Genomic DNA, 23,646 nt, shown 5'->3' on the forward strand with positions numbered 1-23,646 from the left:
CCATATCGGGGCTGCATTTTGGTCACAAATTTCACATTTTTTATTTATTGTTGTTTATTTATTACAAATGTAACAACTCTAAATCAGTGAAAATAAATACACAGAGATCAACACTGTCACGATTCCTGTCAGTTCCTGGACTACACTTCCCATAATTCTCCCTGCCTGTCACATGAACACTCCACACCAATCATCATTTGCCACTGTAGCCTATTATCTGGACTATTTAAGACTCACACACCACCTCAGTGCGAAGTCTTGTTTCACATTGTGTACATTACTGAGCGTTATCATCTTGTCTGCTTGTTATCAATCCTGTCTGCGTACCGTTTACGATTCCCTGCTGCCTGCCTTTGGACTGTATATTGTTTTCAGACCTGTGAGTGATATCTGTAACAGAACGGGACTCAGGCAGGGATCCATATACAAAGCTTTATTAAAAGTGACCGTGGTCGTACAGGCAGGGTCAAACGGGAACAAAGAGGAACAGCAAGGGACAGGCAGAGTCGTGGTCAGGATACAGGCAATGATCAGGACAGGCAGATATCACTCACAGGACGGGAAACAATATACAGTCCAAAGGCAGGCAGCAGGGAATCGTAAACGGTACGCAGACAGGATCGATAACGCTCAGTAATGTACACCATGTGAAACAAGTCTTCGCACTGAGGTGGTGTGTGAGTGAGTCTTAAATAGTCCAGATAATAGGCTACAGGTGTATGTGGCAAATGATGATTGGTGTGGAGTGTTCATGTGACAGATTATGGGAAGTGTAGTCCAGGAACTGACAGGAATCGTGACAAACACAGCATCCATTGCAATAACTGTTAGGTATATTAATTTGTTTATTTTTAGGTTTATTCAGTAAATCATTTCACATGGCTTTATGCATTTAAAATTTATTAACATTACCATATTAAATAATTTATTTATTCATGTTTATTTAATGTTTATTAAAAACTTATGTTTTGCACATTTGTAAACAGTTCCCTTTCAAATGGGAATTCTACACTGCATCTTGGCTGCTATGGGGATGGCATCAGCATATCCGGTGTCTGAAGAACGTGTGAAAATACTTTGATCTGATTGGTTGGTGACAGTCCATGACATCATTAGCGGAGTGCCCAGAAGTATAAGAGGACGCCCATAGCACACGTCATCAGCTTTTTTTGTGTTTAGGAGCCATTTGTAATGTTAGCATGTGGTGAAGGCAGGATCATGGAAAATCCTAGCAAGCGTTTTAGGAAGTGTGTGCCTCTGTGTCCCAGGTTTTTGACACCTGAGGGCACACGACCTGTGCATTTATTGTTTGGGAGAGAAGCATGCACATTCAGTGATCGTGGGTTCTGAATGTGGCTATTGTGAGAAATTCGCAATGAGAAAGCTCCGTTCATGTTTGTCCCTTTTCTCGAGGGATGTGGGAAAAGGGACAAGCGTCTGCGCCCCACAACTTGGGCCCCACTGTTGCCAAAGCAAAGCAGAGGATTCATGCTGCCTTCACATGCTATCGGAAATGTGATAATTCCCACTTCTGAAGTCGTGATTACGAGCTCATCGCATTCAAGTTTTCGAAATGGGAGGGCGTTCATGTGCCATTTTTACCTAGGAAACTCGAAGCTGAAGTGGAGAAGTCGTGGACAAAGCCATATTCAGCCTAGATTTATCTGTTTCATCATTTGAACTACGTAAATGTGGAAGGTTTATCCGAGCAGGGATATGTGAGGATGCCCCCTGTGGAGAGACACTTGCGAGCTATATCTCCTAGAGTGAGTCATCCTCTTTGAAGTCTCCTGCCATCCAGGCTTCTTCCGGGTGCTTCCGGACACTCTTCTAATGACATCACAGGCTGTCGCCAATCAATCAGATTGGAGTGTTTTCACACGTGCTTCAGACACCGGATACGCTGATGGCGTCCTCATAGCATCCATCCAAGACACAGTGTCTTGTTCCCCTTCTCTGGGAACCATGGTTACAGTCATAACCTGAGACATTTTGTCTTGCTCGCTCACTGTTAAAACACATCCTTCATTAATTAACTAGATGTGGCAAGTGTTTGAAGATGTGTTTTGAGTTGTGTTGACTCACATCAGTTTGGAATATATAATTAACATAATATAAATATATTTTTTCACATTATAGAGGGTTTTCATTTAAAGTGATCACAAAGCACTTTTGCAATTATACAGTGTGGATGATATGAATGTAACTTTGGCCTTCATAAATGTCTTAATTTTATCTCTAAATACTTATAAATACTTAGTTAAATTATAAATGTAATTTCCACTAACATGTCGAAGACATTTAAGTTAAACTCTCAAAACATTTTCTGGAAAAAAAAAATAGCAAGAATTTTTGCCAGCTTGTTCCTATTTCTCCGATCTACTGTCTTGTTTTTTTATTTCATCTTAACTTTTTTTTGTGCTCATTTATAATTTCATTCCATCCAAATGTCTCTTCATTGATCATCACTGAGTTGATGATACCCCTCAGACTTTTACTGGCTAATTAGGAAAAGAATGAAAAACATTTTCGAGAACTAAAATGAATTAAAGACAGTTTCTCAGAAAATAAAAATGATTCCTTCCCAGCAGGAAGGCCTGGAAAGTGAGTTTTTGCATATGTGACACTCCAGCTGTGTGTGATTCAGTGAGTAACATGACTCAGTGCAGTTATAGTTTGCTCTTAGTAATCAAACGGCTGCAATCAAACTCATAATTTCAATAATCTTCATTTGAAATTTAGACCAATCAAATTACCAAAAGGATATTTTTAGAAGAATGCATTAAGCAAGGAATCTGTTTGATTATTACAAGGAAATTGAGTTTGATAATAAGAAAATTCCTATGGATCAGAGACCAATGTTTTCAGACTTCAATAAGAGTTCAGTGAATGTTTGTAATTACTATGATTATGCATAATTAGTTGCACGGGGGGCAGTCTGTAGTTTCTGGGTGCGTCTGTGATCAGACACTGAATCCTGACTGTGTGTTGGTGAATAGAGTGATGCACAAACAACTGATTTTCAGAGCAGTTAAAGACGCAGTTAAAGTTCTGACTGAACAGTTAACTGTAATTTATCCTTATGCATAAAATATTACATTTCAAAAAGACAATACTTTTATAAAAAAATGAATTACTTAAGCTAATTTGCTGAAAAATTGTTGCAGAAAAATGCTTTCTGAGGGATTCCCAAATGCATAAAAGTAAAATGGATATAAAATAGACAAGAAAATATTATTACATTTATAATTAATAGTTTGTATAAGTAAAAAGTGTATTACTTTATCAGAAAAGAGAATTCCCAATATATTCTATGTTGTATTTCATTCTATTTAGTTCATGTTTTCTGACTGTCTATATGTCAATGACCACAGGCACTAGAGGCCAATTTTGATTAAGGGTCACAGTGGTTTCAATTGTACGAAAGATTAATTTTAATAGCTACAATAGGTAGGTATAACATTATATGATTTATTAACATGTACATCAAAAAGTGGCATCCCATAATTGGAGTTTTATTGTAAAATGTCCATTCAAGATTACAATGGGTGTTTACTGATAGATAAAGTGAAGTCAGATGAATGAATGGAGAAAAGCAGGCTCATTATCTGATCTTCCGGAACGATCCTCCTTCTCTGGATGAAAGAATCAGCAAAGCAGAATGATTCTATTCAGTCTCAAGGTTGAGAGCAGCAAGAGATGCGTCAGACTGAGAGCTGTGATGGTGCAATGAATGAAAGAGAGAGCGAGAGAGAGAGAAATGATGTTTGATCAGTGAAAAGGTCTGGGGTTGTCTGAGTGCAGATGCAGGAAATGTGTATGCCAGCGCAACTGTGCACTTTAAAGAAGCAATTACATTTTAACCAGCATATAGGCAATCTATTCTACTTAAGGTGGAAGTGCCATATTTGCAGCATCAAGTCAAATCATCACACACATGCATTAGAACAAAGATCAGAAAGCTGTTATGTGTCTATTCTGCATCAGGCATTAAAAACCTGTAATCATGAATGTTAATGCGTGCAGTCTTTGAACTGTAATTTCATAGTAGCACTGCACTGATAAGCAATCAGTGTTCTGACCTGAACCATGTGACCAAGCACTGAACTTTCCAGTAATGCTTTTTGGCATTTGTTGTTCTAGTTCCCAGAAGTGCACAAAAAAACAAAGGAATTGGCTTTTAAACTTTAAAAAGAGCATTTTTGTGAGGACTGTAAAGTCCAGAGAACAGCTCTGCCTATTAACTCTGAGTGAAATAGAGTCCTGAAACTGAAGTTTCTAAGCTTTCTTCCATCTTATGTCTGTGTGCTAAACTGTTTACAGCTTCCACAAATGCAAACTGTTTACTGGATTCATAAAATGTTGGGTTTTTTTTCTTGTTTTGTTTTTGTTTTGTCTGGAGAAAAATAATGTGTGATGCAGACTTTGGCCATTCTTACATATATTGATGTGCTTTATGCAGTTTTATTATTTTTCTCTGCAGCAATAATCTGGTTTTGTAAGTGCAGATCAATCCTTGTATTTTGTAAATAACATTTTATGTTTATATGAGCATGTCATTTTTGCCTCATATTTTTTAAAGGTGCCCTAGAACACTATTTCACAAGATGTAATATAAGTCTAAGGTGTCCCCAGAATGTGTCTGTGAAGTTTTAGCTCAAAATACCCCAAAGATTTTTTATTATACAATGTTTTAACTGTCTATTTTGGGGTGTAATTAAATATGCGCCGATTCAGTGCGTGTCCCCTTTAAATGCTCGTGCTTCCTGCCCCCAAGCTGGCAATAGTGGCAACTCCATAATACATTGTATAAACAATAGAATAAGTTCACACAGCTCTCTCAAAATGGATCTTTACAAAGTGTTGGCGATGCTGCATATCAGATCACATAAGTATGGTAATTATTTTTATGGATGTTTACATTTGATTTTGAATGAGTTTGATAGTAGGCCATGCTCCATGGCTAACGGAGCTAATGCTACACTGTTGGAGAGATTTATAAAGAATGAAGATGCATTTATACAGACTGCAAGCGTTTAAAAATTAAAATAACGACATGGCTCTGTTCTCCGTGAATGCAGTAAGAAACAATGGTAACTTTAACCACATTAGCAGTACATTAGCAACATGCTAGCGAAACATTTAGAAAGACAATTTACAAATACCACTAAAAATATCATGTTATCATGGATCATGTCAGTTATTATCGCTCCATCTGCCATTTTCGCTATTGTCCTTGCTTGCTTACCTGCATAACGTCTGATGATTCGGCTGTGCAGCTCCAGATGTTAATACTGGCTTGTCTAATGCCTTGAACATGGGCTGGCATATGCAAAAGTTGGGGACGTACGTATTAATGATCCCGACTGTTGCATCGCAGTCGGTGTTATGTTGAAATTCACCTGTTTTTCCGTGGTGTTTTTCATGCAGTGGATTTACATATGAAGGAGGAAACAATGGTGTTTGAGACTCACTGTATGTCATTTCCATACAAAACTCTAATTATTTAACTATGCCGAGGTAAATTCAATTTTCAATTCTAGGGCACCTTTAAGGGTGCAATCATGGTTTTATACCATTAAGTATTCAGAGATATTCGCCATTTCACATTGGCCCTAATTGACTCAAAGATCCCAAAAAAACCTATCACGTCCCTGAAACACGACCCATAGAAGCATTTACTAAAGTTGCGCCCCTATCGACAACAGGAGTCAGGACACTTTCATTTTAATGCATTGTACCCTTTTATCTGCTTCATATTTTGGGTTTTGCATAGCTCAATTGGTAGACCATTGCAATATACAACAATATGCAATCATATGATCATACGATCGTGGGTTCGATCCCAGGGAACGCTTGTGCTCGTAAAGTGTATATAGGGACCGTGTAAAAACTCCACACATTGTATTTAAATGAACACGCATTTTTATTGGTAATGACAGTCATAATACGTCATTTCATGATGACAGACGTAACTGTCATTATTTGTATGCCAGCTAGAGTGTGCATGGCTTTAAATTGTAAATATAGGTCGTAATAAGGTGCTTGTAAAAACAACCTATAGGGTCACGGTCACGGTTTGTTTTGGTTTTCATTCATCTCATGTGCTCCTTTGTTCTGTGTTCCCACCACTCATAAGTCACCATGGACACTGCACTAATCATCATAGCTGTCTGTCATTTTAAATAATTATCTGTGTATATAAGTTCCTGTCTTTCTCAGTTCAGTGTCGGGTCTCGTATGTTCATAGTGTAGTGTTAATTTCCTGCCTGGATCTGTATTTACCCGTTGGATTATCAAGTAAAGACTTATTGATGTGTATCTTCTTTGTCGTGTGTTTATACACAACTTGCGCATTACATAGGACAGTCTCTTTAAAAGTAATGCATTACAATATTGCATTACTCCCTAAAAAAGTAACTAATTGTGTTAGTTACTTTTTATGAAAAGTAATGCATTACACTACTTTTGCGTTACTTTTTCTCACCTGGGCTGGGCTTGCTTGTTTGTTTGATTTTTGTTTTTGTTTTGTTGCCACTCAAACAAACCTTTCAGCTGTGCTGCCATTCTATATAGGATACAGAAGAAGGAAGTTCAACACTCTTATTTCTAAATCTAATGTAAATTCATTTTTGATTATTAGTATGATTGAATTAGATCATTGAAAGTCAGCAGCAAAGATATTAGATAATAAACTGAGAGTAAATACATAAAGTATATTTATGTAATTTAATATAGTTAATTATTATAGGTTTGCATGAAATTCTGAAATTTCTTTTGACTGTTTTTATTCATTTTGTGGAATACTGAATGTTTTCATGCAAGTGAGATGAGTAAATGCATGTTCACATTAAGTCTAGAACTACAATATCATGTTCACACAGCGCAAACAACACCTCTGCACTTTATTTCTCTCAACATGGGGACTGGTGTGCTGTCAGTCAATAAGTGTGAAAAAGTAACTTGCGTTACTTGTTTGAAAAACTTAGATATTTTGTTGTAAATTGAAAAAGTAATGTGTTACTTTACTAGTTACTTGAAAAAGTAATCTGATTACATAACTCAAGTTACTTGTAAAGCGTTACCCTCAACACTGGGTTAGTCTAAGGCGGCCTTGTTTTTTTGTGACCTTATTATGGTCAGCATGTGCCAAATACAAACCTTTAAGGTAATGACATCTTCTCACAAGAATGTTCAGGTCTCCTCTGTATTTATATTTAATCTGCTGTTCTTTCGGTGTCTGCTCAGGGAAACACCTCAAAGCTTCTCCACACATCCAGTCAGCTCTGCAAAGGCAGGTATGTTGTACTAATGAGCTGCTGTGTCTAATGAACCGCAATTAGAGTCGTCTGCTGTTCTCTGGTACTTACAGAAAATACATCTCCATTCAGACAAGTCAGCATGAAAGTTGTGAAAGTCTTTTCTTCCCTATTGATGTAGTGAAACAGATTCTTAAACAAGACAAAATGAGGGACTTGATTTTGTCCATCATGAATTGATTGGTCACTGTGGTTTGCAATTGCTGTGATCTCATGTGAGTGACAGGTTGTTCCGCACATTAATTGATAAAAAAATAATGATGTGCACGGATAATTCTTTTATAATAAATACTGCAATAATCCATGAAAAACAAGAAATGGGAGCTTTTAGCGGAAGTTCTACCCGGAAGACTCTAATGCACGTCATTACACATCATCTAGCCAATCATTACATGTCACCTGAGTATATATGTTCCGTTCCCACCCACTATTATGTTCGCAGATACCTACATCAGCATTCACCTCCTCCTCTCCACCACCACCAGGTCGGTCCCTGTCCATACATCGGGCCGGGGTTGGGTGGGGTAGGTTCCGGCCCTGCCTGCCTGCACACAGCCAAATCATCAGACTAGGTAAGCAAGAACAACAGCGAAAAATGGCAGATGGAGCAATAATAACTGACATAATCCATGATACATGATATTTTTACTGATATTTGTAAATTGTCTTTCTAAAAGTTTCGTTAGCATGTTGCTAATGTACTGTTAAATGAGGTTAAAGTTACCATCGTTTCTTACTGTATTCACGGAGACAAGAGCCGTCGCTATTTTAATTTTTTAAACACTTGCAGTCTGTATAATGCATAAACACAACTTCATTCTTTATAAATCTCTCCAACAGTGTAGCAATAGCCGTTAGCCACAGAGGACAGCCTCAAATTCAAATTCACTCAGAATAAAACTTTAACATCCAAATAAATACTTTACTCACATAATTCAAAGCATGCATGCAGCATGCATGACGAACATCTTGTAAAGATCCATTTGAGGGTTATATTAGCTGTGTGAACTTTGTAAATGCACTGTAATATAGTCAACAGCTGGTGTGGCAGGGAGCACGCGATTTAAGGGGGCGGCGCCGAGTGTAAATCAGTGCATTGTTAATGATGCCCCAAAATACACAGTTAAAAAAATGTATTTAAAAAAATCTATGGGGTATTTTGAGCTGAAACTTCACAGACACATTCAGGAGACACCTTAGTCTTATATTATATCTTGTGAAAGAACGCTCTTGGGCACCTTTAAGGCAGGATCTGCAAACGTCTGCTACCCTCCAGATTGTACTATGGGGCCTACGCCAAAGAACTTAGGGCTGGGTATTGACACAATTTTCACAATTCGATTCTATTACTATTCACATGCTTTCGATTCGATTATTTTGGATGTAGTATCTCTGTTACAGTACATGTAAAATTTTCTAGAGGAAAAAAATCTCTCAAATCTCTAATGCTGTAAACTACACATGGGAGTCAGTTGGTACTACTATAATAATATTGAGGGTTAAATTAACTTTTTTATATACAAACACTTAAATTACACTCAATTATGTTTTTACCATAAATAAAGTTTAGAATTACATAATCATATTTCTACTCCAATTCGTTTTTTTGAAACATTTAAATTGCGGCTGTCATAACTGATTTATTCAAACATGCATTAAATATTGAAGAACATGAAAAAAATATAATGAAAATGTAACAGTGCATAGCTATATTTATCAGAATGCTGCTTTCTAGAGTAGCCTACACTTTTCTATCAGACTAATGAGTTTATGGTCACTGAATATGTTTTTCTGAGGTAAATGTGACGTTACTTGACATTGTTTACAAGCTGTTTTATTGACGTCTTTCCGAGGCTAACTAAGCAATTAAACGACACATGATACGGATTTCAGTAAGTTGTACTGTATCTTTTAACATACCTTCAGATGTTTATTCATGTTTATTTCACGCTGTAACTGGTATTAAAGCGGAGGAGAGGATCAATTCACATGCGCTCGTGCTGCCACTTCTCTTTAACTAAGGCGCTAAAGCGATCTGTCACGTCACATTAAACAGTGCCAAAAAGGTATTTATTTTTTGAATCACATAATAAGATGATCATTTAAAATCTGAGACTTTGCTTCATATCAAAAGTAACAAAGCACAAAGATTACTGGGATTTACTGGATGGGAGGCGCTACATATTCTGCTCATTCATCAACTGAAAACAGACTAGACTAATCGATTCTTGGGATTTAAGAATCGATATCAGTTCCTAAAAATGAGAATCGATTAAAATCGAGAAATCGATATTTTTTTTACCCCGCCCTAAATAACTTAATCATTTAAGCCCCGTGTATAGCTACTTCGGCCGTCCGCGTTCGTGCACCGTCCGCATGATGTAATTTTCGCCGCACACCCTGGCCGCGTGCAGGCCAAATTTCGAGACCGCGTGCAACAGCGCATGCGCAAGCAGTATAGAAGAGTCCACTAGGTGGCAATACGCACAGTATTGAGCACAGTGTTCAGCCGTCAAAGAAGAGTTTGAAAAGACCGTTTTAAAAACAACACACTTGAAAAGAGAAAAACACGACAATAGACAGCGAACTTGACGAGCGTTTGTGCGAAAAGATTAGAAAGTAGCCTAACCACATTTGTACAATTCATGTTTAAAGAGTACAAAGACGTGTTTAGGGCGGCAAATTCATGGCGGGGGATAAGTAAAATATGGGAAAGGATGCACTTCTTTTCTTCTCGGATCATGCCCAGGTGACACGACTCGGTGCTGCTCTCCGATGTCAGGTAGAGCATAGAAAAAAGCTGTACTGCGCATGTGACGAACGCGGTCATCCGCGAGCATCCGTGGTGTAGTATACTTTGAAAGACGCGCGGACGTGAGGCGTCCGGGCGCGGAAAGTGAAGTATACCCGGGGCTTTATCTTTGATATTTACATACAAACTGTTTAATAAATCATATTCAGACGTTTCTTTGCTTTCCGAGTCTTTCTGGTAGAATTGAATTCATGGTGAATTCTTCTCTCATTTGTGAGTCACTGGATAACTCCTCATTGACTAACTAATGTCTGTTGATCATCACCCACATTATATTTACACATAGCATCTTATGGCCTATATATATATATGGATTTTTTAGACATGTTGTCATCACAACTAATTACTGTGTTTGCAAAGGTTGTGACTTAAAAAGTCACCACTAATGATTTACTATGAATATGAACCACTAATTAATTATATGTTATGGATGGACCGCTAAGTGTTCAATGTCAATGAATCACACACATTGAGGAATACATTCTAGTTAAATACAAGCTCTTCACTAGACGAGCGCACATACTATTTTGAGATAATGTAATAGGCTAATTTGTAGCACACGTAATCATGGCTACAGTCATATCTCTTATCGCTCCACTTCTATGGAATGCTGTGAGAACCATCAGGCAGGCTTCAGTACTGACTCATGGCTATTACTGTGCCACTCGAACATACACAAACATAACCCAGGACTCTGCAGTGCTGCAAGGCTATAAATGGCTCATAGTAGATAACTAGATATTCTTCTGAACTTCCTCTGAGCACATATTATTGGGAATGTTTACTCCATCGCAGTTACTTCCGATTGCCCTGGGCAGAGTTTCCCAAAAGCATCGTAAGCTTAAGTTGACTTAGGCTTACGATGCTTTTGGGAAACGCTACCCAGAGCGCTGAACCTGGTCTTGCCCGCTGTGCTGACTCTCTCCTTGTGATTCTGTTGGCTCATGCTCGCCCTCTACGGGATAAACTGTGGACTTACCTTTGATTATGTCGTGGCTGTTTAACTACTGAATGTGATTATATATTGTCATATTTGCATTTGAAGAACTTTTATTATCATTTGTCTCTCATTCCACTTCATTTCTCTTCTTCTTTCTCAACCTATGCAGACGTTCATCTCTCTCTAACTCTCTCACACAGAGAGGTGTGATTGTGTTTGTGAGGCTGATGAGGTGTAGCCTACTGTTCTTTCATTCTTGTTATGCAGTAGTTTTGTGTCTCTATCAATCTTCTAAATATTAAATATTACAGGTACTAATTCATGTTTTCCCCTTCTCTAATCAAAATGTTTCAAGCAATAATCTTGGAAATATTGTTTTAGTTGATAATCAGTTACAGTAGTTTCATATGCCCTTAATTTTATTTTCCTTCCTGTTAGTCATTTGTAACATCCCTTTAACCAAACCCATATCCTCAGTGACATCATTCTCCAGGATGTGACATCATTTTAGTGGGAAAACAACAACACAGTTAAGTATTAGCAATGGATTTGATAATTTGTCTTGTTTTGTGTCATGAGTTCGTTTGCCTTATTATAAAACAATGTATCTTGCTTGATAAAATTACAGAATATTAACATTTCAACAACCAAGATTAAGCATTTACTTAAGCATTCAAGATTAAATGTTTGAGCTTGATAAAAGCATATTTCTTAAAGCTGCAGTACAGGCCCGGATTAACACAGTGTAGTGCCCTAGGGTGACCACATTTGAAGTGGTTTGGTTTTAATAAGATTTTCCCAATAAATAGGCAAGAATAAACCTGGTGTCCTCCATGCAGCGGCATGCACAGACCTCCGCGAGGGCAGGGGCGAAATCGCGTTCTGGGGGAGGAGAAATGGGAACGCGGGGGCACCGCTATGTAGAGACATCGGATGGGGCGGATTTTTCAGTCCCGCGCCCGCCCGCTTCCCGCAGGAATCATTTGATTTTCCCGCAACCTGCACACGAGTAGTGTCTCACCGCTCGCGCCCATCAAATCTCGTCCCACGCCGCACTCTGTTGCGTTGGGTCCCGCGGATCTCTACCGCGATGCGACCCCAAACTGGGTAACGTTACTTTCACTTTCGCGATCAAAGGGGCAGGGCTCTTTATATTCTCTCTGTATATATTGTATCATTAACTGTTAATTTTGTATCTGTATCTTTCCAGCTAAATATATACAAAACATGATTTAAAAAAAAAAAAAAATCATTATCTTAATCACTTGGTGCCCCCCTATTGGGCACTCGCCCAATCCCGTCTATGGATAATCCGGCCCTGCTGCAGTATGTAACTTTTTTTGGTTAAAAATGATCCAGAATCAATTCTTGAGCAAGTACATAACCAGCTAGTGTTCAAAACTATCTCCTTACCTTAGCTCGATTCACAACGTAATAATGTTTTCTAATTCAAGTGGTACTGGTAGGTTTCCGCGGGAAATTCGAGCATGCCGCCGTTCGTCTTTGCGTCATTACATCACGTCTGTTTACATGAAGAAGGAGTCCCAGCTAGTAGGCTATATCGCATGTGGGGATGCTGCAGGTGACAGATCATTTATAGCCTTTTCTCACATCAGCTGCAATAATTAAACTTATCATTTTGATGGTGGATTGTATTGTTTAACAAATGGACACTTAGAGATTAGACTGTACAGACTGTATTTTGGTCATATTTCCAAGACTACAATCTGTGATTCTGAAGTACCTGTACAGTATCCGCCGGTGCAGTGACTGACAGCCACACATTCTCCTCAAAACATTAGATTCATCCGCACTGAGGAGCCATGCCGATGCACAACACACGTAAAGATGATAATTCCGCAAATAACTGCAATTGTTTCAAATAACTGCAACGGTTTCAAACAGAGATGGCGACAAAGTGGCAAAACTTACGGATTGCAGCTTTAAAGTCTCTTATTATAGAAATTTGTCCTTACATTACAACAAATATAACCACAACTAATAATTAACATTAAACAATCATAAAGTGTGCATGGGAAACTTTCACACAGAACTAGATTCATGTTTTTGCTGTTTTTCTGTGTTTAGGTCATCGTTGCAGCTGCATTACCAGATAATGTTGGGTATAGGCCTACATTTAAGCATTAGAGAGCAGTGTGAGGAAAAATACATTTAGTCAGAGAACTTGAGTCACATCATCATCTCCATGATCATTATCATTAGCATGTCATGCGCATCGCATGACTGGAAACAGCACGTTATTGTGTTATGACAGTAATCCAGGTCTTTAACAGGCATTGCTTTGTCAGTTGGTTAATTTTTTTCCTTAAAAGTCATTATTTGCTTACTCCACAAAAAAAAAAAAGACAGCAAATGGGTTTGGAACATCATGGTGGTGAGAAAATAATGATATAATTTTCTTTTTTGAGTATCTAACTATCCCTTTAGAAATAGAAACCCACATAAAGTGCAGCTTTAATAACAGTTTTCCTCTCCAGTTTTCAGTTCTGAATTAAATATACAGAGACATTAGGAAGGTTATTTTCAAAGGAATAGACTCTAGATGAAAGAGTTTAAGTGTGTAAAATAGAGCTAATACAGTAGTGTCCCAGAGGCAGTGAAGTGGAGAGAGTTTTAGCAGAATCATCTGCTATTTCAGGTTGAAGTCACAGGAAATGGATGTGACCTCCAAAGTAGTAGGATTAGGGTTGCCAACTTCAGCAAAAAAAATAAATAAAAGTCTTGGTTCTTTAAAGGAAAATAAGAGACAGTATGAGGGACACTCAAATTATTTGTGCTGTACCATATTCAGTCTGTCATGTCCTTGTATCCAAATATCCCTGTTTTGATTATAAAGACGAGGCTATATACACTGCCCTCCAAAAGTTTCGAAACTTGTTTCAAAGTGTGGTTTTGGACGTTATCAGCATAAATCCTTATCATATTTTGGTGCAAATACATTACAGTAACTTGACATTATCATTGAAGACCAGCAATAATAATTTTCATTTTGATTACATAATAATGGCAATATATGCATGTCAAAGTCAGACACGCCCCTTTGCCAGCTGTGATGCCTGGTTACTGGTTTAAACTTGGCCCAGGTTTGTAAAAGATTTTTGGGTCAGCACACCATAATAGATTCAACAATTGATTGCCAATTAAGTTTAGAATGAATCAATTAGAACCCAGTTTAGGTCAGATAGCTGCTAACTGGCGGATATTTTGATAAATCGAAACTTTTTTCTATGTATAAACTGTTTATGTAATAAAATATGTTTTCGTAGTTTGGGTTGTCCCTTATCAGTGCAAAATTATCACAAATTAAAAAGGATTCATTGTCTAAAACCCCACTTTTCTAGGGCGTTTCCAAACTTTTGGAGGGAAGTGTATATACTTTTACAAATTAAATAAGATAAAACAGACTTGGAATCGCATAACAACAATTGATATGAACAATTTACATTTACATTACAATAAAATAGCAGTTATATCTGATATTCTTTTACAGTTTTCTATTAAACACTAACTCTGATTAATATTTACACAAAACGGTTAGCATTAACTTAGCAAGCCATATCTATATATACAGAGACCCATAAAACACTCCTATAATAAGGAAAGAATTCAATCATTGCTGGCACTGCATCTCTAACTATGTAATATGTGTGTGTTTCTGTGAAGAACAAAGACTCCAGTGAAAACACTTTCCTGGATATTAATCTTTGATACTTGATATTTAACAAAATAGAGGAAAGCTGCACAGATTTGTTTTAACGGTTTCATAAGAACCAGTCAGAATTGGGTGTGTTTGGTTGTCATAGCAACAGGGTCTTGCAGCCTTGCAGGTGTTTTGTGTTGTTCTGAATTCTGGTTCTGTTCTGTCCTACAGCGGGCCAGTGAAAACAAGATCCACCCATCAGTGTGTTTGTGTTCAGGCCCAGGACCTGCTGCTGCACTGAAGCACAGGATCAGAATCGGATCTGGGATCAGATCCAGGCCAGTAAACTTTAAGACCCCCTTTACACAATGTGTTCATGTGACAGGAATGCAATAATCCATCTATTCAGAAGTGTGTTCTGTTCTTGTCATGATTTGTATGGCAAGCAGAGTCCATAATTACTTTTTGCCAATGGCAGGTGAATTAAGAATATTTACTGAGAGGGAAACTGAGTCATTACTTTCTCACTCTCATTTTGTTCCAAACCCATTTGCTGTAATGAAAATAAAATATGTTGAGCATGGAAAAAATTTGAGATTAAGTAAATAATGATTACATTTTAAAAATGTATTCAATTAAAATTATATAAATGTATATATATAAAGTTACCATCCAACTTTTTAGCCACTCTCCAAAGCCAAGTTTTTATCTGCATTTGGAACTTGCAGAGTATTCATTTTGGACTCTGATTGCAGTTCAGAAGCCAATACAAAAAGTTCATTGCATAAAAATTATTATATTCTTCTATCAAAGCAAGAGTTCATAATAAAGATGATAAAGATGGTCTACTGTTTTTGTTAAAATCAGTCTTTGAATATTAATGTTAAATACTGAATACAAACATTACTAATGGCAAAGCTCTATTGAGTCCAAAGAAAATATTATGGAAAATCAGTGCAAATGAGTGTATATTAGGTGAATAAAACTTGAGTTGAGTTTTGCAAAAAAACTTCAAGGCTCTTAAAGTTGATTGTGAGCCTGAGAGTTACAGTCTGTATGTGTTTGTGTGATTGACAAGTGCAGAGCGCACCCCAAAAAAGTCAAAACCATTCAAAATCAAAAAGACAAACCATTCAGTTATTATTAAAAATCCACATTGTTTTTGATTATGTACACAAGGGCTCAAAGACCATTTTTGAAGTGGTTTCTCAAGTCATCACTGTGCATTAAGTGGCTCTAAAGGTTCTTGGATTGGCTTGTGCAAAGCATTATATTGCACCTAGAAAATTTATTTTATCACTCGTACATACACAGATCAGGCATAACATTATGACAACTGACAGGTGAAGTGAGTAACACTCGGCACCTGTTAGTGGGTGGGATATATTAGGCATCAAGTGAACATTTTGTCCTCAAAGTTGATGTGTTAGAAGCAGGAAAAATGGGCAAGCATGAGAATTTGAGCAAGTTTGACAAGGGCCAAATTATGATGGCTAACCAACTGGGTCAGAGCATCTCCAAAACTGCAGCTCTTGTGGGGTGTTCCCGGTCTGCAGTGGTCAGTATCTATCAAAAGTGGTCCAAGGAAGGAACAGTGCTGAACCGGCGACAGGGTCATGGCCGGCCAAGGCTCATTGATGCACATGGGAAGCGAAAGCTGGCCTGTGTGGTCCAATCCAACAGACGAGCTACTGTAGCTCAAATTGCTCAAGAAGATAATGCTGGTTCTGACAGAAAGGTGTCAGAATATACAGTGCATCACAGTTTGTTTGCGTATGGGGCTGCAGAGCCGCAGACCAGTCAGGGTGCCCATGCTGACCCCCGTCCACTGCTGAAAGCGCCAAGAGTGGGTACGTGAGCATCAGAACTGGACCACGGAGCAATGGAAGAAGGTGGCCTGGTCTGATGAGTCACGTTTTCTTTTACATCACGTGGATGGCCGGCTGCATGTGCGTTGCTTACCTGGAGAACACATGGATGCACTATGGGAAGAAGGCAAGCCGGCGGAGGCAGTGTGATGCTTTGGGCAATATTCTGCTGGGAAACTTTGGGTCCTGCCATCCATGTGGATGTTATTTTGACATGTACCACCTACCTAAGCATTGTTGCAGACCATGTGTATCCTTTCATGCAAACTGTATTGTCTGGTGGCTTTGATCTCTCTCAGCAGGATAATGCGCCCTGCTACAAAGCAAAAAATGGTTCAGGAATGGTTTGAGGAGCACAACAACAAGTTTAAGCTGTTGACTTGGCCTCTAAATTCCCCAGATCTCAATCCAGTCGAGCATCAGTGGGATGTGCCGAACAAACAAATCCGATCCATGGAGGCCCCACCTCGCAACTTACAGGACTTAAAGGATCTGCTGCTAACATCTTGGTGCCAGAAACCACAGCACATCTTCAGGGGTCTAGTGGAGTCCATGCCTCGACGAGTCAGGGTTGTTTTGGCAGCAAAAGGGGACCAACATAATATTAGGAAGGTGGTCATAATGTTATGCCTGATTGGTGTTTAATCTATCACACATGGAAACACATGTGCTGAGGTGCAAGCACAGTATTCGTCTGAACACATGAACGCCCTGAATAGGCCATTCATCTTGGTGACATGCACACACATGGATTCTGCAGCTATGAAAACACCAGCAACATGTCTGTCGATGTCTGCATAAGCAATCTGTCATTGTTTTGTTTTCTGAGAGTCTGTTAACCAGAAGAGTTTAATGAATTTGCTCGGACTTTAAAGCACTTTCTGTCTTGGTTTCTACTTTTAAGTCTATCCAAGCATTGATCGAAACTCCATAACACTCCTTACACGCCTCAAGAAGTCCAAAGGAAGACAGACAATCAGTGAGTAGAGCCACACACAGACAAACAAACATACTTTGACACATAAAAACACACTCGATGATAATATGAATTTTGGCCACCTGTTGGCCACCTAAGTGTTCCTAAGGTTTAACACAGCAACAACATTATACACTCTTTGTAATACAATAATTCTGATCTCCAGGACAGTTCTCCAATATGGCAATGGGTTCCCTGTCAAGGGCCTCGTTGATTTAGACAAACCCTGTAAGCATTGACCATGACCACTGACCGTGATCTCCCAGTCTGGAGACCATCAGCGGAAGCCATGCTAACAGAAACATTATTCTTCCCTTTCCTCTGGGAATGCTGGACACCATGACAAACCTACAAGGGATCTTTGCCTTTGGCCTCATCTGACAGCCTCCAAATGCTCTTGAATGCTTCTATTTCCAGGGCTTTCGTGGGCTGTTAGTCTGAAGGCTAACTTAAAAGCAGTGGTGGCTTTATTCAGCTACATGAGCCAAAAACAATCCCACACTAAGGTTGCGAGGACACTCAATTCTGTACTTACCATCTCAAAATATTCATTAAGGTGTCACAGTGGCCCTCCATTACAAACACACGGCTTCCAAAGCGTTCATCTAAAGTCATATATTTAACCTTCTAGTAGATATATAGTGCAGAGGACTGTATTTATGGCTGCGATCTGGTTCTGTGCTCAGGGCTGGAGGCCAAACACATGAACTGATACTGATTTAGGATCAGGTTCCTTTATGTGGCCAGTATGGAAACTTTAGATCAGCAATTCACACTAAAAGATATGGAACTCACACAGACGTGTTGATGAGTTTTGCTATAGCACTTCAGGTTTAGACGCTTAAGCAATAGTTGGATTTGGATTTAGTTTAACAGGGTTTACACGTGGGGAAGACTGGGATTGTTTTGACGGGCGAAACAAAGAAAGGTCCTTGTTTCACTGGAGAGAGTAAGGATTTATAACCCCATTCTTAATGTCTAACTGCAGATGTTGTGTGTGTGTGAGAGAGAGAGATAGAAAATATATATTTTTCCCTTAGCTTATATCATGATTCTGTAATCTTACACTATAACAATCTGATGACGTATGTTGTATTGTGTATCAGTGAATGTTTCCAAAGAACACCACGTTTTTAAAAAGACCATAAATGAAAATTGTATCATTATTTATTCACCCTCGAGTCATTACAAACAAAAGAAGATATTTTGAAGAATGTTTCAATTGTTTTTGTCTAAAAAATGCAAAAGTCAGTGGGGTCCAAACCAACATGTTCCACAGAGGAAAGAAACTCATACAGGTTTGTGACAGTAAACGAGCACAGAATTGTTATTTTTGAGTGAACTATACCTTTAAGTCTAAATCATTGTAATAGTACCCTTGTGAAATAAGAAGTGTGGTAATTGAATTGAATGTGCACTAGTACATTTCAAATCCGAAAAGTATATACTTTTAAAAGCTGTACATGCAGATAAAATAATATCAATAAAATAAAAAAGGGAACTTAGAGAGTACAATAAGACCTGGGCACAGGAAATTAGACTTTTTTTAAATTTTGTACCTCCTCCAGATTGTTGCCATGGATGCCGACCTAGATTATTCAAACTCTGTCAGCATTAGTAATCATCATTGAGAAACAGATTTTGTGCTCATTCTGCTCACAATAAAACACATTTCCTCTGTGAATCTGCAAAACCTCTGTTTGCTGTTTCTGGGGTCTTTGGTGACTCAGAGTCAGTTTGATTCACTTAGTCAGAAGCTGTAATTGTATTTGACAGGAAATGACACAGGAAATGTCCTAGATGTGGTTTAATACCTCCGCTTGCTATTTATCATTAGTTAAATAGATGAATTATCATCATTAATATAAAAACCTGATGCATATCCGCTTGCCTTCTGGGAAGTTCAGCAATCTGTTTATCAGCCATCAGATACCTCATGTTTGAGCACTCCAAGAGAAGTGTCAGGAGATAGAGTGACTACAGAGAGAGAAATGACACAGGAGAGAAATCCATCACTTCTACTGGTGAGAATATACATGGCAGGTGTCCACAAGCTCTCTCTGTCTGTGTGCGCGTGTGTGTCAATGTCAGTTCTGGAGCAGATAGATGGAGTTGTCATGTAGTTACACTGCCATCAAGTGTTGATGTTTGTAGCTGCAATACAATTTACAAACTCTAGTGATTCTGTGCAAACCCACAGAGTGGAAACATTCTCCAACATCCCTCTAATGTTCCCTGAAGGTCCTGCTCACACTCCACTGTGGGATGTAAATAACCTCAGATATGGTCTCCCAGTCCTGCTGGAAGGAAATTCCTTTAGTTTGATTCTGCTTCAGAAACTCACTGTCTGTGTTAGTTTGTGTGTCTGTCTGATTAAGAGCAACTGAAAGCATTTTAAAGAAAAAGCAGTGAAACTAGTGTAATCATGTTTGCTAGTAGAGGAGCTTTCTTTACTGATGCTAAAGTCAAGGGTTCAATTTCAAGGGAATACACAAGTTGGTAAAATGTACCTTCAATGCATTAGTTGCTTACAGCATTTCCAATATTAATGAATAAAATATAGCTGCAAGCAGTGATGACGGGCCCAAGCCCTGGTGCCACCACCACCCCTGAGGCTTTAGGGAGACTGTGCATGACAGACAATATGCATTTTATCTCGTTGGATGAAAAGGATTTTGTCAAGATATGAAACTCTTCCTGTTTCCCTTTTTTGACATTATTTTAATCCCAACACCATTCAAGATATTCAATACCTGTTCACAATTTATCATCTTTACTGTCTTGGCATCATGTTGAAAAAGTTGGTGTGAATCATATAAACTGCCTAGGAGTAGTCTGATTTTTCAAAAAATCCACATTCAAACCAAAATAGCCGACTTCCTGTTGTCGGAGGTAATTACTGTAAATTAGAAAGTTGTCCAGCTTAATGAGAACAATATACTGTATGTACCGAGTTTAGTGACTGTAGGTAAAACTAACCCCCCAACTTTTGTCAAAAGGTGACGCTACAGAGCCTCTCCTCCCCATCCGTTTCTAAGGGTTTGTCTACTGGCCGACAACTCCAACGTTTGTGTCGAGTTTCATGCAATTTGAAGCAAGCTAAGAGCCTCAAAAACACCCAAGATGATTATTAACCCTTTGACGCATACGATCACACCGGTGTGATTAGAACGTTCAGCGCATCACGTGATCAACTGCCAAATTCAAATGTGGCGCTAAACCAGAGACGGACGCGCGCAGCATATGTGTAGTGTTTTCAACCAAATAATGTTTATTTTAGGTTTCAGATATTTAAATACACATGAGTACTAACAAAACAATCTATTTGGAGCTTGTAAAATATGCAATGATGTCTATAGAAGCGGAAATAACAACCCTTTCCATTATTATTAGACGACACGTTTTATTCATATCAGATACACATTGTGAAAGTAACTTTAAAGCTTACTCTATTCTTCCCCAGTTCACCGACTCACTTACTTTCATGTATTTCGGGAGAAGTGGATGAATTCACGTGTTGTAAATCCAACAGATCCGATTCTCTGTGCGGCGCAAACTAGCGCCCATTGAGCATATAGCTCATCTAATATGATCGTTATAAAGGTGTTTAAACAGCGAAACACATCCACTTTTACATATTTGGCAATCGGAATATCAGATATTTCATGCTATAGTTAACAAATTTGTGAATATTTTGAATATACAAGGAAAAATGAAATAAAAGCAGATCATTCATACAGTGCTGCGGTGTGTCACGTAACAAGCAATGGCGCGTCACCATAGAAACAATAAAGTGATACGTTGTAAATAACGGTCGCCTTAAAAAAAACTCACGCTGGATTTATCAAAAATCCTTTTACAGGTCTAAATCGGCAGTGTCTTGACATTATTCTGACATGGTCTGAAGCAAATTGGGTAAAAATAAGAGAACAATTTTAAAGCATTTTGAAAATGACACAATTCCTGTTGCCAGTTGGTGGTGCTATAACTTTGGCCACATTCACGCTGTCAGTTTTTGGGATTGACAACCGCATTTACCTTATGAGGTTTCATCCAAATCAGTCAATGTATGCAGAAGTTATAACACACTTCCTGTTTCTCTGTTTTCACCATAAATTCGTTGCCTCACCATGGCCAAACCATTCGAAATATCAAAAATAAATGGGTGAAAAAATATTGAACTATAGTGAATCACTTTGTATGTAAGATATGCTTAAAGAATTCTGGACTTCTCAGCTGGATTTTCCCATTAGATTCCTAATTGTGGACTCCACACACCTCTGCCATAGAGGTCAACAGACCCAATTGACCCTTCGCCGGGAGTTTGACTGACAAGTGATCTAACCAATCAACGCCGAATCCTTCATTTTGTCCAACAAAGCAGTCAGGAGTTAGAAGATTAACCTCGATGGACTTGAACTTGAAAAATGGCGTGTACTGACGTCTTTCCACGTTTGAAACAACATTCCTTCTGATGTTCAATCATGTTTATTTGATGCTATAAATGAACTAGTAGAGATGATCGGTTCACAAGCCACTTGAGCTGAGGCGCTACAGCAATCTGTCACAACAAATTAAGGAGCCACAAACCGTTTTTATTATTTGAATTTCTTAAAAAATTACACAGTTTAAAAGCTGGGACTTTGTTTAATATCATAAGTAACCTGCTCTGTCTTGTCTGTCGACGTGTTGTCAGTGTCCTCTTTGCTTCGCGATGTATATTTCACTGCCTGTGGCGTGACAGCGCCACGACTTGTCGGACAAAGCAACAGTAACTAAGGGGGGCGGGTCTTTGCGAAGGGTCAATTACAGGTTTAAGTAAAATTTATGGAATACTTGTGTTTTCTCTCACTTTCATTCCCAGGGACTGCGTTTACATGCACAGTAATATTCCAATATTAATGAGAATCAGAAGAATATGGTCATATGGTTACTTACATACATATATCTAAGCACATTAACCTGGCAATAACTAGGTTAAATCAATATGTTTGGTTTCTAAATTTGATTGTGACATCTGACATATGCTTGTATTAATATGAATTTTGAGATCATGTCAATAACTAATTCAGAATATCCACTGTAACTGAACATTCATTTATATCAGCACATGTAAAAACATAGATTGCAAAGGTTATTCTGCATGATATTTGATACAGACAGCTGTGAGAAGTAAAGATATTATAGAAACATTTCTGGAGCAGGGATTTTTTTAACATTTTGCGAGTCATTACGCTCAGTGTTGGGGTAACACATTACAAGTAACTTGAGTTAAGTAATCAGATAACGCATTGTCTGAAGAAGATGCATTACTTTTACATTTACAACAAAATATTTACTTTTAGTTATGTTTTCAAATAAGTGACGCAAGTTAATTTGTTTTCCCATTAGTAACTTTCCCCAACACTGGTCACACTATGTTTACATTTTTATTTACACGTTCATATTTGTGCTATTGTATGAACATGAACATGAATAAGAATAAGAGTTATTAAATTGTTCTTTAAAATGTTAAAATGGATCACAATAAATGAGAAGACCAAGAATCTCCTCAGGAATATTTCAGTAGCTGTGGAACATTTAAATGTTTTTAGAAGAAAGGTTTAACCAGAGTATGGATGATGTGCATGTAAACATGGTCATTGTTTCAGTCTGACTCCCTCTCTCTCCCTCTCTATCTCCTACTGGTTCTTTGCTGTGGTCAGTGTAAATGAAAGCTCGTAATCTCTAACCTATAACAAACAAAACCAAAACAATTTGATTCATTCTCACAGATCTGAGTCTAATGCTGGGAAAAATGGACCCGAAACAAACCATGAACCCTAAAATTAGCATCAGCAACCACAACATGGAGCCTTAGTGCTATAAATTTAATAAGGCTGTTTATTGTGAGACCATAAAGCTTTTTAAGTGCCTAGAATTGTCATCTGTAATACATGTTGTGTGTGGTGTGCTGTGACAAGAGCAAGATCATTACCATTAAGATCCTTTGATTCTTTCATGTGGAAGACCAAAGTACAACCAAGAACATGAAATAAACAGAAATTATACAAAAGGCTAACTAACCATC

General features: G+C 38.1%; 1 long non-coding RNA gene across 1 annotated transcript; it reads left to right on the forward strand.

The window, feature by feature from the left end:
* Positions 1-7,122: 7,122 nt before the first annotated feature.
* Positions 7,123-16,117, forward strand: LOC125278750. Its single transcript, XR_007187259.1, has 3 exons — positions 7,123-7,298; positions 7,762-7,891; positions 14,964-16,117. It is a non-coding gene; the product is annotated as an uncharacterized LOC125278750 (long non-coding RNA).
* Positions 16,118-23,646: the final 7,529 nt, after the last annotated feature.

This window comes from Megalobrama amblycephala, linkage group LG11 (assembly GCF_018812025.1).
Source record: "Megalobrama amblycephala isolate DHTTF-2021 linkage group LG11, ASM1881202v1, whole genome shotgun sequence".
NCBI lineage: Eukaryota > Metazoa > Chordata > Actinopteri > Cypriniformes > Xenocyprididae > Megalobrama > Megalobrama amblycephala.